General features: G+C 41.4%; 1 pseudogene; it reads left to right on the plus strand.

The window, feature by feature from the left end:
• Window positions 1-993: 993 nt before the first annotated feature.
• Window positions 994-1,119, plus strand: LOC123326141 (annotated as a pseudogene).
• The last annotated feature ends 18,372 nt before the right edge of the window (window positions 1,120-19,491 follow it).

Below are 19,491 nucleotides of genomic sequence, written 5' to 3' on the forward strand. Positions count from 1 at the left end.
TGAGAGGATAAAGGTAAAGAAATCTCTTTGACTATAAAACAAAAAGTCAAGGAAATGGAAAAGACAAAATATTTGAAACTCAAGAGGACCAATTCAGAAGGCTATCCAACTACTAACAGTTAACAGAGAAAAGAAAACAATGAAAATGTAGGAAGAATTTTATTAAATACATGAAAGAAAATCATTCCCTGAGCTGAAAAGAGGTATCTCTTTAAGACCATAGGAATGTATAATATGTAGTCAGAACACAGCCCTGGGGCCAAAGCAAGTAAAAACCAACCTCCTATATTGCTCCCTGATATCCATGTGCAATCTGAAAATACCTACATGTAAACACTATCTAGATGATTATAAAGTTAACCAGAACAAGAGGCTTAGGCAAAGGGCCGAATTGTCCTAGGTGAGCCACTTTTGTCAAAACACAAATCCTAGAAAATCAGGAAGTTCTCAACAAAACAAAACAAATCTAAACTAACCTCCAAACCCACAATGAAGGTGGTAAGCCAATGGGACACAGGAGCGGACTGCAAGAGCTACCCGTGGACAAAGCTGAAACAATTTGAAAACGAAAATAAAGTAGCATTGGGCTATAATTCACAGTATAAAACAAATCTCCATAAGTCTGTATTAATAGACATGAGTGAATAAATGAATGAGAGAAAAGAGACAAGTCTTTTGTGCAGAAGTATGGCAAATAATTTACCCAGTGATCCTCCTTCAAGGAAAAGTGTCCAACTCTCCACCCTTAAGTGTGGGCTGCGACACAGTGACCTCCTTCCAAAGATTTCAGTATGAAAAGGGGAAAACGAGTAACTTTACGGTGGGGAAAGCTGACAAACACTACTTTGGTTAACAGCAAGGTTAACGTGAACAGCGATAAATCATGTTGATGGCATGTGTTCTTGATCTGATGTGCTGAGAATGGCACCGTTTCTTCCGTAGTCTTCCTCCCCAAAGCCCAGAACCCTACTCCAACCATTAAAAAAACAATGAATCACTTCTTGGTCTTTGAGTCTTTTATAGTATCTGTTCTTATCAGTTTAGTATCTGATATGTCTTCTATTGGAGGACAAAAAAAAAAAAAAAGAAAGAAAAGAAAAAATACTCTAGACAACCCCAACTGACAGTCTACAAATTCCCTGACCAGCTCTCCTCAAAGCTATCAAGGTCTTCAAAATACAAGACAAGTCTGAGAAACTGTCATAGCCCAAAAGAGCCTAAAAGGACACGGACCAAATGTAACCTGTTCTTCTAGATGGGGTCCTAGAGCAGCAAAACTTAGTAAAAACTAAGGGAAGTTGAATAAAGCATGGTTTTAAGTTAATAATAATGTGTTGACGTTGGATCAGTCATTGTGACAAATGTGCTCTAATAATGTGTGATGTTAACAATAGAAGCTGGGCAGAGGTAAACAGCAAATCTCTGTACCATCTTTGTCATTTTTATGTCAATCTGAAACTATCCAAAAACTTTAAAAAGTTCATTAAAAATATTAAAAATATTCCAAGCCCCATATCCCAGCCCAAATTGCTGCCTTCTCTGAAGTGGGTCAGGTGCCACGTAGTCCGGTGATGACGGTCCCTCGGGTGCACATCAACTTGGGCAGACGCTGTGTCTTGTTTCAGTCTCCTGGCCACGTCCTCATTTGGCAGGAACTTCAAAGGCACCAGGATTAGGGGCATTTCTGAACATATATCACTGTTCCTAGATTCTGACTCCCTTCCTGAAGTCCCAGGAGATCTAATTATTTATTCCTAACCCTGCCAGCTCCTTGTAACTATAATCACCACATTCCTGGCCTCTGCTCTGACCTCCTCCACTTGATATATTTCTGAAGAAGAATCAAAGCATTTTAGTTCTGCAAGGAGACTTCAACCACATGGTCAAATGCTTTCACAATGTATCTATCAGGAAACTGAGATCCAGGGAAATGGAGGGCTCAGTGCTGGTCGTGACCATATGGGCAAACTGCCCCCTGGTCTGGTATCAAGGTGGGGCTTGACCCCTTCTGGATCACCTGGCCAATCCTGACAGCAGCTCTGTTATCTGTGTTATGCGCCTTGGGGGTGCATGTGTGCTGGAGTGTGCGCTTGTGTCTCTGTCTCTGAAGTTTGAGTCTGAAGTCCTGGAGATCTTTCTCCTCTTGTACCTCGCAGTGTTTTCTCCATGGCTACCAAATGGGAACACTTGACCAGCAGTAGAGGAACAACAATGGCCTAAAAAGACACACTTCGGGTTTTTGAATATTCAAAACGATTTTTCCAAATGTTTTGGAGTGAGGGGGAAGGTAAAATATTTATCTAGTTTCTTTCTCCTTGGCCACTAAAACTCCTACAACTCCTTTCCAAAAGAGAAGATAAGCCTGTGTTTGATTCATTAGTTAATGCAGCAGTGTGAAAAATAGATTAATTTTGATTTTTAAGCCTTAGTCTGTATTTTAGAAACAGGGGTCACATTTTACTTCATCAGAATGAACCTGAGAATATTATACATTTGAATGAATCGACCATGTGAAGTTACCCCCATTTGGATGATACGGTAAAATTTTCAGAAGCAATCTCCAAGAAAACAATCTAAATTCAGAGTTGTGTTTTGGGTAAGATGTTGCAGGCTCTCAAAATAATATATTTACTCCAGAACTTTTGCAAATTGTTCCTTGGCAGTCTCAACAACAATAATATAAATGGGGACTTCTCTAAAAGTCTACTACTGGTGCAGAGGTGTGGAATTCTTGACTCTTCTGTGTGGTCATATATTTGCAAGTACCCATGCTGGCAATGTGTTATTTTTTCCTTTCGAAAAATCATTTTAGACTTTTTAGACAGGAAAAAAAAAAAGAGGATGAAATCAATTAACACCTCCCTGAAACAATCCCACCCAATCTCACAATATGTTTTAGAAGTGGAAAAAAAAAGATATTTGGGATTAGGACATGGCTATACACAAAACCTTAGGATGACTTTTAAAAGTACTAATATTTCTCAGTGCTCTGCAGTCCTCAAAGGTAATCAAGTCTGATATTTACACTACCTCTCATTAATGAAGGGTAGTTGGAAGAAAGGCAGGCAGGGACAAGGGGTCCCCCCACCCGTAGAGGAAACCACCCTTAAAAGGATTTTACACCACCCTGGAAGGAGCCCTCCATCCTTTCCCACGTGATAGGTAGATGACAAAAACCTGATGGGGTGACAGGCATGTGGAGGGTTAATCAGATTTAAAAAGCCAGCCAACAAGCCCATGAAAACCCCTAGACTTAGAAACTCCCGGTGGCAACCCTCTCGGGTCCCCTTCCTCTTCGAGAGCTTTGTACCATCACTCAGTAAACTTGCTGCCCACCGCTCTTCGTCTGGTCCGCCTCTTCATGCTTCGAAGCGGCGTGACGGAGAACCTCAGGCACTGAAGGAAAAGAAATCCTGTAGCACCATCAAAGCAATAAAACGAGAGTGTGATCACTCAGATCTCAAGGAAAAACACATTTGTGCCTGCCAACTCTCTGTGATCCCTTTTGATGTTAGCACTGAGAAAAAGGTTACTTGAAAATTGTAGCTATTTCCTAGAATTGACCATGTTAAAGTAGATCCAGATCATCTATTTTAATGAGAATGACAGCTAAAATATTCTACAAGGATGAGAAGGAACAAACTGTCATTGCAAGCAGCAGCGTGAATGAATCTCACAGACATAATGTTGAGCTAAATGAGCCAGACACAGAACACGCTGTGTGAGACCATTTGTATAAAGCCCAGAAATGGGCAGAACTGATCTACGGAGTCAGGGTGTGGTCACGCTTTGGGGATAGTGTTTGGAGGGCATGGAGAGCCTTCCGTGGTTCCCATAGTATTCTCTGTCTTGATCTGGGTGCTGGTTACACAGGTGTGTTATTTAAATTAACTGAGCTGATTGCACTTACGATATGGGCACTTCTCTCTATCTGAGTATAACATGCTTCAACAAAAAATTTAAGACACTCTGTCAGTCTTTGCCTCAAGGGAGATGACTTTTTGCCTAAGGTTCTTGGTAAAGTCAATCCACATTCTATCAATTATAAACACACTAAAAGGCTCGCCTGGGTTTTAAGATTGTTCCTTTAGACATCAGCTATGGTTTAAATGATTACGAGGGTCTTTGCTAGGCAGCGATCAGAGAAAGCCACTCGCTCCAAATTCCAGCAGTTCTGGGCATCTCATTGCATTTTTTCTAATATTGGCTGTCAAAAGCATTTTGGATGTATGGAAGTCAAGGGGATTTTGCATAAAACCAGGTAGAGATTGAACTTGATTGCCTGGAAATGCTGTTGTCGTATGGGCATTATTCAGTCCCACTTCCACCAAAATGAAATTGCTCTGTAGTATAGTATTTTCTTAGGGGAATGAGTCAAATATATACAGCAAGTGAAGGCCAAAAGCATCTTACTGTGTTTTTACTGTGTTGATTTCTTAGAACCCATCCAACTCCTGGCATTAAATTCACCTCAATAAGAACTTTACTGTTATCTGGGGGACACTATACTTTTTCATTAATTCCATCCCACTTTCCTTAAAGCAAATAAGCAGGGCTGAACAAAGAATGCAAGTTTTGACTTGGCTTGCTAGTGAATAAAACTGGTATTAGCACAAATGGTTATTTAGCACTAAAAATAGTTCAGATTGTCTATCATTTCAATTTTTAAAAGAAAGCCATTTAAAATTGATCTTGAAACATGGTATTTAGTATCATTACACAGTATGTGCGACGTAGCAGGTTTGAAAATACTTGGTGGATATCCTGGAAGCTCTTATCACAGTAGACCACTGCACATTCAAAAATCTGTCCATCATTTGGTGGTTGCTATAGCAACAGCCTAATTCCAGAGAACAGGATCACTCTGCTGGCTCACGGAACTCTAGGCTTGCTTTCCTCCACTGTCAAGGCAGAAACCGCCATTTCAAGTTGGTGGGACATAACATCTACCAGGAAATACGGTCCAGTGGCCATGAACAGAGGGCCTTTCTGCAGCCTTGTGTTTATTTGCTTACAAGTTACATAATGATGCCTCACCAGGTAGATGCCTTGTAATGACTTCTTGATGCCTTGGTTTTTGATCAAGAATCTATATTAAGAAAAGCAATTTTACATCATTTAAACATCAGTTTTGCTCTTTTTCTGCTGCTGGAAATCTTGTTACCGTTTCCTGGCTGTCATCAGGCCTCGTTATGCCTGGAGGGAAGTTCTGATGCTACCCATGGAAATTCTTGCTAATGTTCTCCAGATGGGATGGGCTGACAGTGGTTTCCAGGCCGGAAGCTTGCCAGGCCAGAAGCTTGCTCTGACTGACGAGGAAGAGGCTCTCTTTTGCATGTCTGATACTGGCCCACTGTCCTCCCGTGTTTCAACATGTGGATTTAATTCTGAGTCAGCACACTAGAAGTATGGCTGTCCAGTGTTCATTATAAAAGCTCAAGGGCACGTAGGAATAAATCCAGGAGGCACAACAAGTGTCTCTTTAGAACTGTATAGCTTTTTGCCCTTAGATACCTTTAAAAATATCCATTAAAAAGCAAAGACAGGGGCGCCTGGGTGGCTCAGTTGGTTAAGCGACTGCCTTCGGCTCAGGTCATGGTCCTGGAGTCCCAGGATCGAGTCCCGCATCGGGCTCCCTGCTGAGCAGGGAGTCTGCTTCTCCCTCTGACCCTCCCCCCTCTCCTGCTCTCTGTCTCTCATTCTCTCTCTCTCAAATAAATAAATAAAATCTTTAAAAAAAAAAAAAAAAAGCAAAGACAGTAGAAATGTCTCTTTGTGTGATGGATTTATGGGTTGTGATATTTTTCTTTTCTTTTATTCAGTTTTCTACAACCATGACATATTAATAAAAAAATGTATACCTTAATATTTAAATTATTGCAATTTTAACTCTTCATCTTGCAATAGTTTTTTTTTTTAAGATTTATTAATTTATTTTAAAGAGAGAAAGAGAGAGAAGAGCACTGCCAGGCTCGATCTCACCACCTATGAGATCACCTGAGCCAAAACCAAGAGTCGAACGCTTAACCAACTGAGCCATCCAGGTGCCCCCATCTTGCAATAGTTTTAAATCCATAAAAAAGTTGCCAAAGTAGAACAAAGAATTCCTGAATTCCTTCATCAAACCACATCAGGTGTTAACATTTTCTAAAACCACAGTACAATTATTAAAAGCTTATTTATTCATTGAAATTCTACAGTATGGAGGTGGTTTCCCTCTATCTATCTATCATCTATCTATCTATCTATCTATCTATCTATCTATCTATCTATCTATCTATCTCTATCTATCATCTATCTATCTATCTATCTATCTATCTATCTATCTATCTATCTATCTATCTATCCCTCTCATCTATCTTTATGTCAATATGGATATTTTCATTCTATGGATTAGAATCCCTTTCTATAATTGTTTTATTTCTCAAATTATCCCAAATTTGGCCATTGGGAGCCTTTTCAAGTTGTCTCAGATGTCCTTTTGCCATCAATGACAGTGTCGTTCTTTGAGCACTGTCTTATTCTTTGGTGCTTTAGGATACTTCTAGCTTGTCAATGAAGGTGATGTGGAAAGGGAGCTTTCTACCTGCACCTGGGAAAACGCAAGGATTAGGACCAGCAAAAATAGGGAACGGTCATGGGAGAGGCACTACTTCTGTGTGTAATGCTTAGGGATTAAGAACAACAAAAACCTGTGCCAAAGTAAAAAGAAAAGATGTTCAAAATTCATCTTGAACTTTCTTTGCCTCAGGCCTGGAATTCAGTCATTAGCTCTGAAAATCTCTGTTTTTCATTTATGTATGGATATGTGTATGTACATATGTATGTATTTGTTTATTTATTGAAGAATAGTATTTGGAAAACAAAATCAGAGTGCTAGATGAATTATAGTTTATTTAAAACAGAATCTCAGAGATAATTTTATTGGTTCATCTTTTTTTTGCTGTTATTAAAAATTATGCTTCAGAACAAGATGTTATTTAAAAATGGTACTGCTGGTACAGAGTATCATATTTTTTTTTTAATGCTATTTCCTTTCTGATTACAAAAGGGATACATGTGCACTGTGGAAAATTTTTTAAATAGAGCAAAGTACCAATAAAGAAGTAAAACAATTTAGTTCTCATTCCCAAGTGCTAATCACAGTTAATGTTTTAAAAATTTATCCTTTTTTTCTTTGAATTTTTATACACTAAATAAGAAAATGTATTGTGCATAACGCTATAATTTGCTTTTTAAAATTCAACAATATGTTTTTGAACATTTCTAGGCTATTAAAAATTCTCCTAAAACATTCTTTTCATGAGTGTATAATATTAAATTTTATTGACTCTATTTCTTGGAAATTTATGATATTTTTTGGTTTTTAATTTTATATGTAATCTGACAACAAATATTCTTACACATAAATCTTTGAGCTAATCTCTGTATATTGCAGGTCACATTTAAAATTAAAAAAATATTTTCTTAATTTTTCTATAAACTGGTTTATAAATAACGTGCCCTAATAATTTTTAAATTAGGGATGGGAGTTTTCCAGAATGCTATATAAATAGGTTACTACTTTTTAGTAGGTTGCCAAATTCAGAACCTAATTAGTTTTCTATCTCTAGCCTGTGCTTACCAGGAGATATACATATACATATACATATATATATATTCTTACATAAATATATTCCTACATAATATATTCTTACATAAATACATATTTACATAAATACATTCTATACATACACATATATATATTCTTATAATGGATATGAATCCTTATATACAGTACTGTCATTGAATTGCCATTTTGTCTATCTATCATCTATCTATCATCTATCTATCATCATCATCTATCATCTATCTATTTATCATCTATCTATGATCTATCTATCTATCTGTCTATCATCTATTGTTTTACTACACTGTACTAAAACAATGGTTTTAGAAGTCAATTCAACTTTGGTCAGTATGTATGTAAGTGTTCATACCTGTTATGATAAGAATTTCACACACACAGAAATGAATTTCACAGTTATTGTTCATAACATAAATTGATAGCATTGTGGATCTTAATTCTCCATTTGTGATACATTTTGGGATGGTCAGAAATTTATTTGCTATCATTTAAACATCCCTGAAATGGAAATCCCATAGCAAGGAGCTCAGTCTTCAGAAGATATACAAGTGAGTTGGGTTGATGGTAACTGTGGTTGAAACCAAGTTTTATACAATTGAATACTTACAAGAGTGTTATGAACTCTGGGTGCTGTAGGAATTTTAAAGAAAAGGGGCAGTGTATGGATTGCATATTCCTGACTGGCTTCTGGGAGGCAGTTGAATTTGTACCATTCTGAAATATAGCTCAACTTCACTAGGGCAAAGCTTGTATCTTCACAGTAAGAATGAACAGGTGAAAAGAGTCAGGGAGGGCATTTCATGAGTGGGGAATGACAGGAGTTTCTTGAGCGACGAGCCTGGTAAAATCGTCTCCTGTGCTTTACTCTCTAAATAGCCTTCCTAACATCTGAAGAGCTTTCTTCAAAGATGGGTAAGCCAAAACCAAATGTCAAATCCTGAGCCTAAAGCAAAGTTTTTTCATTTTCCCAAACAATGAAAAATCAGTAAGACTTGGATTATGAAGAGACTGAACATCACATATTGTCATGAATTTTTGCAATGTGCTCGATGTCAATAGTGTATCACAGTTCATTGTGTGACGAGTTAGTACTTATTTTGTCCAATTTTTATTTCTTAACATCTATGTTAAAGGGAGGAAAATGCCTCCAAAGTTTTTTATGAGGACACATTCAATGTTCTCTGGAAATTGACATGTGAAATTGACAGTAGCTTGTGAAAGGCAATGATCAGGCACCTAAATATATTTACAGGCCATTGAGCTTCCAGATACTGCTGCGGTGTGAATAGATGCAGGCTGAATGATGGAAGTCAAATGTCACACTGTCACACGGGAGTGCTTTCCTTCTCCCCCACCTCCACAGAATGTGTCTCGGTGTTATCTTGATGCAGCCATCTGGCAAAGCGGATGAAGATACTATCTTCTTGCATACTTCTGAGAAATTTAGGTAGCTCACTTGGCAGGGAGAGGCAAGAAGAGCTAAAAATTCGACTTCTCTCTGGGAGCTTGGGATTCTTTTTCTGGGCTCCAAGTGGGGGCTGGGAAGGACTTCTGGAGTTGATGAAGCCCTTGAAATGGTCTGGTTGTGGGGAGGGGAATGAGTCAGACTCACAGCACTGTGTGTGATCCAAATAGGTGAACAACCACAGTTTCTACAAATATGATCACAAGGAGAAGATTTTAAGGACAGGGTTGTCACTACATTTTTTACCTCCAGTGGAAATATTTTCCTATTTCTGAACCATAAATAGGAGTTTTGGCAGACATATGGTCTAACAAAAGTACAGAGTGTTTGCTTTTTTTGTTGTAGTTGAGGCTCTCTGACAAAATCTTAGACAAATGTTGGCGTGAGGTTTCTAATAGTCCCCCTTTTCTTCTCCCGTCTCAGTCTGGGTTCCCCTCACACTGCAGCCCCCAGATCCTGATTTTCCACAGTCAGAACAGAGACAAGATCCCGACTTCTGTAGTTCAGGCGCTTACAAGTCTAGGGTAGAAACAGTCACATGAGCTCATCATCTCAATAAAAGATTTGTGTGGGGGGCAAATTCCTGAAAGGAAAAAGACTCATTCAAAGGCATTTCCTCCTTTGCATGTTATGTCAACTTTAATTTATATTTTTTAACTTAGATGATTACTGAGAGTCTATTTTCACATTTGAAAGCATTAAAATTTTTTCTTTCTAGTATTTCTACTGATGACGCCCTTCTTGGGATTATAAGTCTTGGAAATAAGTGGCTCTAAAAGAATCAAAGTTTTCACAAGGACATTTGGCCCACACTAGGATCACCAGAGTTGTAGACAAGTCTGCTTAGTGATAGGCTGGGCCCACATTACTTGGCAGGGCACGGGGTCAGAGGAGAATGCTGAACAGCCTTTTAGATGAGTCCTCACAGAAACTCAGTGAAGGTTGAACACATGAGAGGTGACAGCTTGATGGATAGGCACAGCAGACGGATGTCAGGGGGTCCTCCAGAAGAGGATGGGATGTCTAGAACACTGAGGGTTCTGTTCTGATTGGCCCAGAGACAGGCAGCACTGACGTTGCAGGCTGAGGTCTTCTGTCCCCGGGGCCAGGAGAGCAGAGCTGGCCAGAGACGACGACAAGTACGAATGACGGCTCTATGTTTTGTCATTCAGAACAGAAATCAAAGAGAAGGCAAGACTGCACACCCTGAAAACTCCTCATCATCTGTAATTAGCTCCTCACGAGGAGAGTCATATCGGAGCCAGGAAATCAATCGCTGAGCCGGATTCACGCTGGCTGCAGTGTGGAGATCCAGGGAGGGCATCTTCACAGATGATGTATTTATGAGAACAAATAACGCTCCGGTGGAAGAGAGAATGGTACAGCAGGGAGCACTGGGTCTGTGCACAATAGGTTTTAGAAAGAATAACATGTATTTTGACTCAGTAAATATTCCTTGTTCAGGTGTTTAGATAACTACCATTTGGATTTAAGCCTCTGTCATGGTACTTAGTAGCATGGACAGGGATCACAGATGTTCTGCTGACATTGAGGTCCCAGTCCTGTGACAATCAGATGCTGTCGTGGGAGCTGTGGTTCCCCACCCAGGACCTGTGCTCGTCCCGGCTGCCTGGAGTGCTGGCTGCTGGCGGCTCATGACTCAGTCCTCTGGGGATTGCCTTTGTGCAGGAAGCTGCCTCATCTCCACTTATGCCCCGGGGGTAGCCTGCAGTAGCCCTTCAATGGGAGAGGCTTGTTCCTGGGCCACAATTGGGACAACTCGGCAGGGCCGTGGGACTCCAAAGCTTCCGGTGGGGCCTCTGTTTCAAGTGCCTCACAGCTCAGCTTCTCCATCTGCCCTTCCTGCTCCCCTCGTCCCTCACCGTAGTGGTCCTTGGGCATACTCCCCCGTAAACCTCCTGCATGCCAGCCAACCTGAAACTCAGTTCCTAGGAAACCCAAATGCAGCAGATACTCTAGGATCAAGCTGTTGAAAATGGGAGACTGCCATCTATTTTTGATGTTGACAGGCTCAGCTTTAATCACATTATAAGGCCGTCTTGTCTTCCATGTTGCCTAAGGGAGTGATTTTCAACCATTTCAATTTTGGCCAAGTCTGGAGATATTCTTGCTGGTCACAACCGGTGGAGGGAGTGGTTAGGGTAGGGCTACTACTGGCATCTAGCAGATGCAGGTTGGGGATGCTCCTGAACATGCCACAATGCACAGGACAGCACACACAACCAATCGTCTAGCCCCAAATGTAACAGTGCCAAGGCTGAGAAACCCTGGTCTAACAGCTTCCAATGGAACAATTTATAGCAGGTGTTTTCTAGAGAAAGATTCCCCAGTAAAGTCTATCTACTAGGCCAGTGGTTCTCAATGTCAAGTGTGCATCAATATCCCTGGAAAGGTTTGTCAAGGTACACATGGGTGAGCCTGCCACCAGTCTCTGATTCAGTAGATCTGGAAGCTTTGGAGGGACTTGATAATTTGCATTTCCAGCAAGTTCCTGGGTGGCAATGACACTGTTGATCTGGGGGCCTCACTCTGAAAATCACTGTGCTAGGTTCAGCTGGCTGGTACCTGAAGTTATGTTTTCAAAGACACACGCCTTTGGGATGGTAAGAGCAATGTTTTACTCAGATGCTCACATCCCACATTGAGCTCTATTTTTATCTTTCAGATATTCTGATTTGTTTTTGGGTTTCATTGTCCAACTACAGTTCCTGAGGCAATGGGCATCACCTTTTTATCATCCTTGATAAGGGGGAAGTGTCTAGAGGGAAGTTGGCATCTGGGAGGAAAACAACAGACACAATCACAAGACAGCACTTCATAGTTTATACAATCCCAAAAAAGAGTGGGATTTCCACCTGGGTTCTGGCCAGAGCACTTAGGGTCTAAGAGTTCAGGTGCTACACAGGTCATTGACTGGTCACTGGCCATGAACAAAGTGGAACTCGAGCTTAGCTCCCCACAAGTCCAGGTCTCCCAAGGCTGCAGCAGACTTGGGGACACAACAAGGACAATCATCAAATAACGACTGAGCATCTACCGTGAGTGTCTGGGGCTGGGCGTACATGCAGGGGGGCAGAATAGACTAAGACTGCCTGTGGGAGTTTGCACATAAGGGAGAAGACAGGAAAGAAAGAAGACAAAAAGTCCATACTACGGAGAAGAATGAGAGCAGGAGAGGAATATGGCACGTCAGTGGTGGGGGTTTCCATTTCAGATGCGGGACCAGAGGAGAGCTCACTGAGGTGGCCAATTTGAGTCAAGACCTGCCTGAAGGAAGTGAATTACCTTCTAGACTGAAGCGAGAGCCAGCTCAGAGGCCTTAAGATGGGGTGGGCAGGCATAACTGATAAAGAATGAGGAAGCCAGGGTGGCCACTGGGGCACCAAAAGGGGAGAGTGACAGGAGAACCGACTGTTGTAGAGCCTTTGGGTCAAAGCGAAGACTTTAGCTTTGGCTCTGAGTGAGTGGGGCAGTCACTGGGGCTTTGTGTGAAGCGGTACCATGGTCTGACTTATATTTAACTAAATTAGTCTACAATAAACTACAGGGTGCAAGGGGAGATTATAGGAGATGTGTGGTGTGAGGAGGCCGCTAAAGATCCCAGTGAGAGATGGTGACAAAGTTTTGGTGCTGGGCGGTGGCAGTAAAGGTGGTGGAGAATGAGTCTGCCCACTTCCTCATCTTTCTTCATCTCCTTGAAAGACCTTTCTCACCTCCTTGAAAGTGTGCTGTGGGCTGACTCTGGTTATTGGAATGCCCTGTTGTTGCACCGTGGGCAAGCTGAAGCTTAAAGAGATTTCCTTATTATGAAGCCAATGTTTCTGCAAAGTGACTATTGTCACGGGTTGGAAGTCCTGGAGGCAGATCATGAGATGAGGGTTCATGTGAAAGTGATTTATTGGGAAGTATTCCTGGAAAATCCCCTTGGGAGAGGCATGGGGAATTGAAAGGTGACCAGCTGGCTCAGTTTGCCTATGACCAAAAAGTTTCCAAAATACAGAACTTCAGTGCTGAAACCGGTGGAGGGAGTGGTTAGGGTAGGGCTACTACAGTACAGTCTCAGGCAAACCCGTGTAGGTGGTCACCCCCATTGAGAGGGGAAGGGAAGGAGACCAGTCAAAACATGCTGCCAACAAGACCCCACAGAAGGTAACTTTGGCTCAAATCCTGGGGGCAGAGGAGCTGGGAATTTGTACCACTGCACCAGCAAGCTGTTGATAAGGGCTATGCCCCCCATTTCGAGGCACTTCTGGCTTCTGACCCAGGCAAAGTGGGCCTGGTAGACTAAGAACAGCCTCTGTCAGCAAGGGGCAGGAGGGAGTTTGGAGGGACAGAAGCCAGAGACTGCGGGCATAATTGCCGCAGGGATGGAGGGGACAGGGCAAAGCCCTGGTTGCCTTGACTACAGCTCTTCACTAAATCTTCACCCTGGTAACTGGAGGATGAAAACCCACGTTGCCTCTGAGGATTTTTGTTGAACTCTAAAAGTTCTCTGAATGCTGAGAAACTGAAGAATTCTTTGTTTTGGTTTGGTTTTGTTCCCTGTACTAATGGTTCGATGTAGCTGAACCTGGAACTGTCTGATAAACAGAGAAGTACAGGTTCCCGGTCAAGACCTTGCCAGGAACCTCCTGCAGTGCAATCTCTCCTGGATGGAGACTGTGCTAGTGGAGGGGAAAATGGGATCCTTCAGGATTCTGTCATCTGTAAACACTGAGTCACAAATGGTAGAAGCTTCTTGTTAGCTTCCAGCTGAAACACGATTAGCACAGTGTCATCATTATGACTGTCTTTGCAACATTGTCAAGAATACTAATGATATTCTCAGCTATTACGGTCATTTATCATCAGGTAACCAGTTTCATACAAAATGTGCCAAAGGTTGTTTGGTGCTTCTAGGGACAGTGAATGGTATATGTGGAAGGTAGATTAATTAATAAAATTTGCTACTAGAGTCACAGTAATTTACAAATAAATTTCTAAAGGCAACGATCAGCTATCTCCTTGAAGAAGTGTAATTTTCTTCCTTAATCAATAAAGAGCCATTATGTTAATTAGATTATGTGGAAATGGAATATGAGGATTATTATAGCCATTGTATATCTTTCCAAGTCAAGACATTTGCAGGAAAAAAAATTTTTTTAAAAGAAAAAAATTCAGTAGTTGTGTGCATTTAAGTGGAGGGTAATATGAGCTTTATTTCCAAAAAAAGGAAGGTTGGAAAAATAACCATATGCCTATATTTTTTTTTCCCTCAGCTAGTATGACCCACAAATATATATATATTTCTCTGAGGACAGATTTCATTGAGGTAAGTTCCAGTTCCTTTTCATTGACTTAAAAATGCTATAAGGATGTCATTATAAGCCTTGTGTTAACTACATTTTTGGACTAAAGCTTGGAAAATGTTTAGGAATTTGAGTTTTCTGGTTTGGTATCTTAAGTTTGCAGTTGCCTCTATTCTACATCATGCTATCAAAACACGTCCCTGACATGGACAAGCCCGTTTCCTATGCAAGGATCAGGGAGGGCAGCAGCCAGGAAAAGAGAATAAGGGTATCTGAAAGAAAATTTGTCATGGAAAGAAAATGTACCATTGGTGAATTATTCATAAATTCATTAATCCAATGAATATTTATTGAATTCCTCCCAAGTGCCAGACTGTGCTGAGCACAGGGTTGGCAAGAATAAATAAGAGTCAGGCACTGCTTACAGTTTCAGGGAGAAGATAAATACATGGGCAATTACAATACTCTGTGTACTTAGGAGTTTTGCCTCTCTCCAGAGGGCAATGAGGAGCCTGTGAAATATTAGGAGTTTGGGAATGTTTCCTGGAGGAAGTGCTTCCTGAGCTGAGTTTTGAAAGAGGAGGAGGGAAAGATTTCAGGACTGCCAGGTGAAGGAAGCAGCATGTGGAAAAGCATCACGTGAAAAGCAAGGGCCTTGGTAGACTCAGAACACTAGTCCAGTGAAGATTCTCATGTGATGTGATTAGGGTTGCTGCTTGTCAGGCTCGGACTACTGGTTAATGCAAGTTATTATAAAAATGGACACAAGTACTTTAAACATTTTAGTTTATGTTAAAACCATAGTGTACTTATGTTTGGCCTATTTTTTTTTTTTAAGATTTTATTTATTTGACAGAGAAAGGTATAGCGAGAGAGGGAACACAAGCAGGGGGAGTGGGAGAGGGAGAAGCAGGCTTCCCGCTGAGCAGGGAGCCCGATGCGGGGCTCGATCCCACGACCCTGGGATCATGACCTGAGCCCAAGGCAGACGCTTAGCGACTGAGCCACCCAGGCACCACTGGCCAATTTTTTAATAAAAGACCAATGTCTTTTTTTGATTATATACTGTTTCATATTTTCTTCCTTGCATGAGCTATGCCCTTAATGCATCCCCTGGATTCCTATTTCAAGTGAAATGAAAAATTGAAGTCACTTGGAAACAACTTTCTTGAGAAAATCTCTAGGGATTTATCCTCTTTCTATCTTTTGCTGTGGTTTTATCCAAATTAGAAAGCAATTATTTTTATGAACTTCCCTTTATCAAGTCTTTCCAAAACAGTCAATTTAGTTTTCACAGAAACAACTCGTTTTTGTCTTTATAGTTTACTGATTGATATGGTTTTTAATTAAATTATATTGTGACAGTAAGTGCTAGCATAAACAATTCTGGGAAGAGCTGTCTCCAGATGATCACTAACACAGTTGGTGAAGCATGGTTTTGTGGGCCTGCTTGTGAGTCAGTAGCCTGTTTGCTGCAAGTCAGTCAGTTTTACAGGGGGATGAGAGTGTCACCAGCTAATCCAGCCCCATCAGCTAAATGAAGGAATTTAGGAACTGTAGAATGGAAGTCAAAATGGCAGAAGTAGAAGGTTCAACAATTATGTAAGTTGATATTAAAGAACTTATTAGCAATGACCTTATCTGCATAGATGTTTGAATTTTATCTTGCCAGATATAGAAAAATGTCTTAGATTGCCCATAAAGTGGAGTAAAAAGGGAACAGGCAAGGAGGTTCATTGGAGAGTGCTTCTGTGGATCAACACTTGTAGGGTATTGAAGGCAGAACGTAAACTGTGACAGAAGTTACAGCTGATCCAGAGGAACTCTGGAGCTAGGATGGTCCTTCAGAGTTGTCCTGTCTTGAAGAAAAACAGTCTTGCCTTTATACCAAACTCCCATCTCCTATACCTACCAATCACTGGATATAGGCTGGGCTGCCCTCAAGTACAGGGAGTCACCTTGTGTGGTATAATAAACATACCTGGTGTTTGTTCCCAGGTCCTGGCACAGAGCTTCAAACCCTTGGAATTTCCTCAGTGGTAGGGCTGTCTTTGTTCTGCTAGTGAGGTAATTCAAGGTGGGCCCCTAGATAGCTTCAGGATGGGGGCTGTCACTGGAATACGAGCCACAGTAATTGGGGGAGGGTGGAGGGATTGAAAATTGAGTCCAGTAATGTGAACAATCATTTAATCAAACCTGCCCAATAAAAATCTCTGGACACTGAGACTCAGTGGAGCATCCTGGTTGATGAACACATTAATGTGCTGGGAGGATGAGGCACGCATCACAAGGGCAGGGAACATCTGTGTACCCCACCCCGACCTGACCTTACCCTATATGTCTCTTCATTTGGCTCTTCCTGGTCTGTATCCTTTATAATATAATTTTAATTGTCAGTATAGCACTTTAGGTGAGTTCTGTGAGTTGCTCTAGTGAAATATTGAAATTGAGGGGTTGTAGGAGTCCCTGAATTTATAGCCAGTTGATCAGAAGTGCAGGGGGTCCCCAGTGCTTTGAAGCGGGGAGGGGGTCAGTATTAATTTGCACTTGCAAAGATACCACATGAGGCACATGGTGCAATTAGGATTGCTTCTTGACTGAGATTGTGGTAGACAACTGTCATGTTCCATTAGCTGTCTGGATTTTTAAGGGCTAAACTGGTGATTTAATGTGGTGATATTGAGGACCAGCACTGCTATACCCTATATGGTTTTAGGGTAATACCAATCTCTGAAATTGTACAGGATGCAGAGCTGTTTCTGATTTACTATACTGACAGGGCAGGCAGATGGGGTGGGGAGCGGTTCAGGCCTTTCTCCACAATGATAGTCCTTACCTCATATGTCAAGGAGTGAATATGTGGATCCTGCCGAATCTCACATATGTCCTTTCCAATTATGATTTGGGTGGCAGGGGAAATGACCATAGGGTGGGTCAAGAATCGATAGATCTGAGCCAGGACTCCATTTCTTACTTGGGTTTTGTATATTCCTATTCTAACAGGGAGGGCATGATGATACCTTGGGTCTCTTAGTGCATCAACTCAGACATTGTGTACCTCAGTCATTGAAATATTTAGGTGCTTTCCTTTCCCTGAGATATGATTACTCAAGTAATGGGTCATAAGTCTTTTTAGAGAAGGACTGGAGATATTAGTGAACACACTTACATAGTATTGAGGGTTCTTCCTCCTAGGGACCTGGCCTCTTCTTCAGTCTATAGCATCTGGGTCTGCACATTTGGGTTCAGAAACTGGGAAAGTGATTGTGATATTTTATTGGGGCACCAATTCTCAGTGTTCTAATTGTCTATCTTTGTTTTGTTTTGATTTTGGACTGAACATTACTCTTGTTGTCTATCCATCTATCTTGTTTGAAAGTGTGACATGATATGTTATCTCCAAAGCTTTTTGGCTGTTACAATGACCTTGCACTTATTATAAAAATTGCACCATCTTGCTTCTGATGTTTAAGTGCAGCACTCAACCTCTATTATTTTGGGATTTTATCATCTTTACCGCTACCATAGAACCCAGGGCTATAGCATCATTTCCTACTATCAGCCCTGGTCTGTAGAGCACAGTCATCTCTGGGATTCTTGGTGATGCAACTGCCCTCTAACCAGTGTATTTTTTTTTTTTTAAGATTTTATTTGCTTCTTTGAGAGAGAGAAAGAGTGAGCAAGAAAGAGAGAGAGAGCACACAGGAGCAGAGGCAGAGGGAGAGGGAGAAGCAAACTCCCCTGATGAGCAGGGAGCTGGACATGAGGTTCAATCCCAGGACCCTGGGATCATAACCTGAGCCAAAAACAAGAGTTGGATGCCCAACCGACTGAGCCACCCAGGCACCCCTAACTAGTGTATTTTTTTTTATTGCCTTGGTGGTATTTCCCATGCCTCTGACAGAACCTTGTCAGCTAGTTGTTCTTCCGGGCATGCATAGGACATTCCTTCTAGCAGGTCTATTTCTCTGAGCCTTTGATCTCCTATTCCATTGTCTGTCATGGTCCTTCTGCTATGTTGACTTTATATACAAGAGCCGTCACTTTCTCCAGTTTTCTAAGAAACATTCAAGCATGGCATTAACACTGTCTTCTGGGGTCTTGGCCAGGATATGAAATCCTGTACCAGGGGACATTATTTCCATATGCATAAACTTTTACATAACTTTTCTGTCTCCCTTGATTCACACCTTCATAATACAGTTCCATACATCAACTCCTGTTAGCTCATGTTTGGTAGGTCCTGTGGCTTCTCTGGGACACAGTACTTTCCTCTCTTAGTAGGCCTAGCCCCTTCCTTGCAAGTTTATGACATGACTTCACCTGAGTTATTGGTTTGTGTCCAGGAGAGGAATTAGGGGTAAGTGCTAAAGGAGGTGTATGTTGTCTTGGAAGCCACAGACCTGCTGCTCATCATCTTCAAGCAAGAGAAGAGAACCTTAGCAATTAACAGGAAAGAGTAGGCTATGCTAGCAGGCCCAGAGATTGCAGAGGGATCAACATTCAAATTTTTCAAGTGCATGAGCCCAGATATTGTGATTTTGTGTCTCAGGGCCCCACTCCTTTCCAAGGGCTCTGACCTTGGCATTGAAGACTTTTTTTTTTAATTTAATAATTTTTTTTTAAAGATTTTATTTATTTATTTGACAGAGACAGAGACAGCGAGAGCAGGAACACAAGCAAGAGGAGTGGGAGAGGGAGAAGCAGGCTTCCCACCGAGCAGGGAGCCCGATGTGGGACTCGATCCCAGGACTCTGGGATCATGACCTGAGCCGAAGGCAGCCACTTAACGACTGAGCCACCCAGGCGCCTGGCATCGAAGACTTTTTGGTGTTAAAAATTTAACCTCCTCTGCAGCTCTGCTACTCTTTTGAGTATGTCCTGGATTTGATCCTAAGCTTTTCCTGCCCTTCAGCTATAGAAGATGAAAGTCACTCTATTTCATGCCAAAGAAGCTCTCTGACTCTTAGACTTACCCAGATTGGTTACTTTTGGCCTTTTCTTTCTCTCTCTCTCTCTCTTTCTTTTCTTTCTTTCTTTCTTTCTTTCTTTCTTTTCTTTCTTTCTTTCTTTCTTTCTTTCTTTCTTTC

Source organism: Neomonachus schauinslandi, chromosome 10, assembly GCF_002201575.2.
Source record: "Neomonachus schauinslandi chromosome 10, ASM220157v2, whole genome shotgun sequence".
NCBI lineage: Eukaryota > Metazoa > Chordata > Mammalia > Carnivora > Phocidae > Neomonachus > Neomonachus schauinslandi.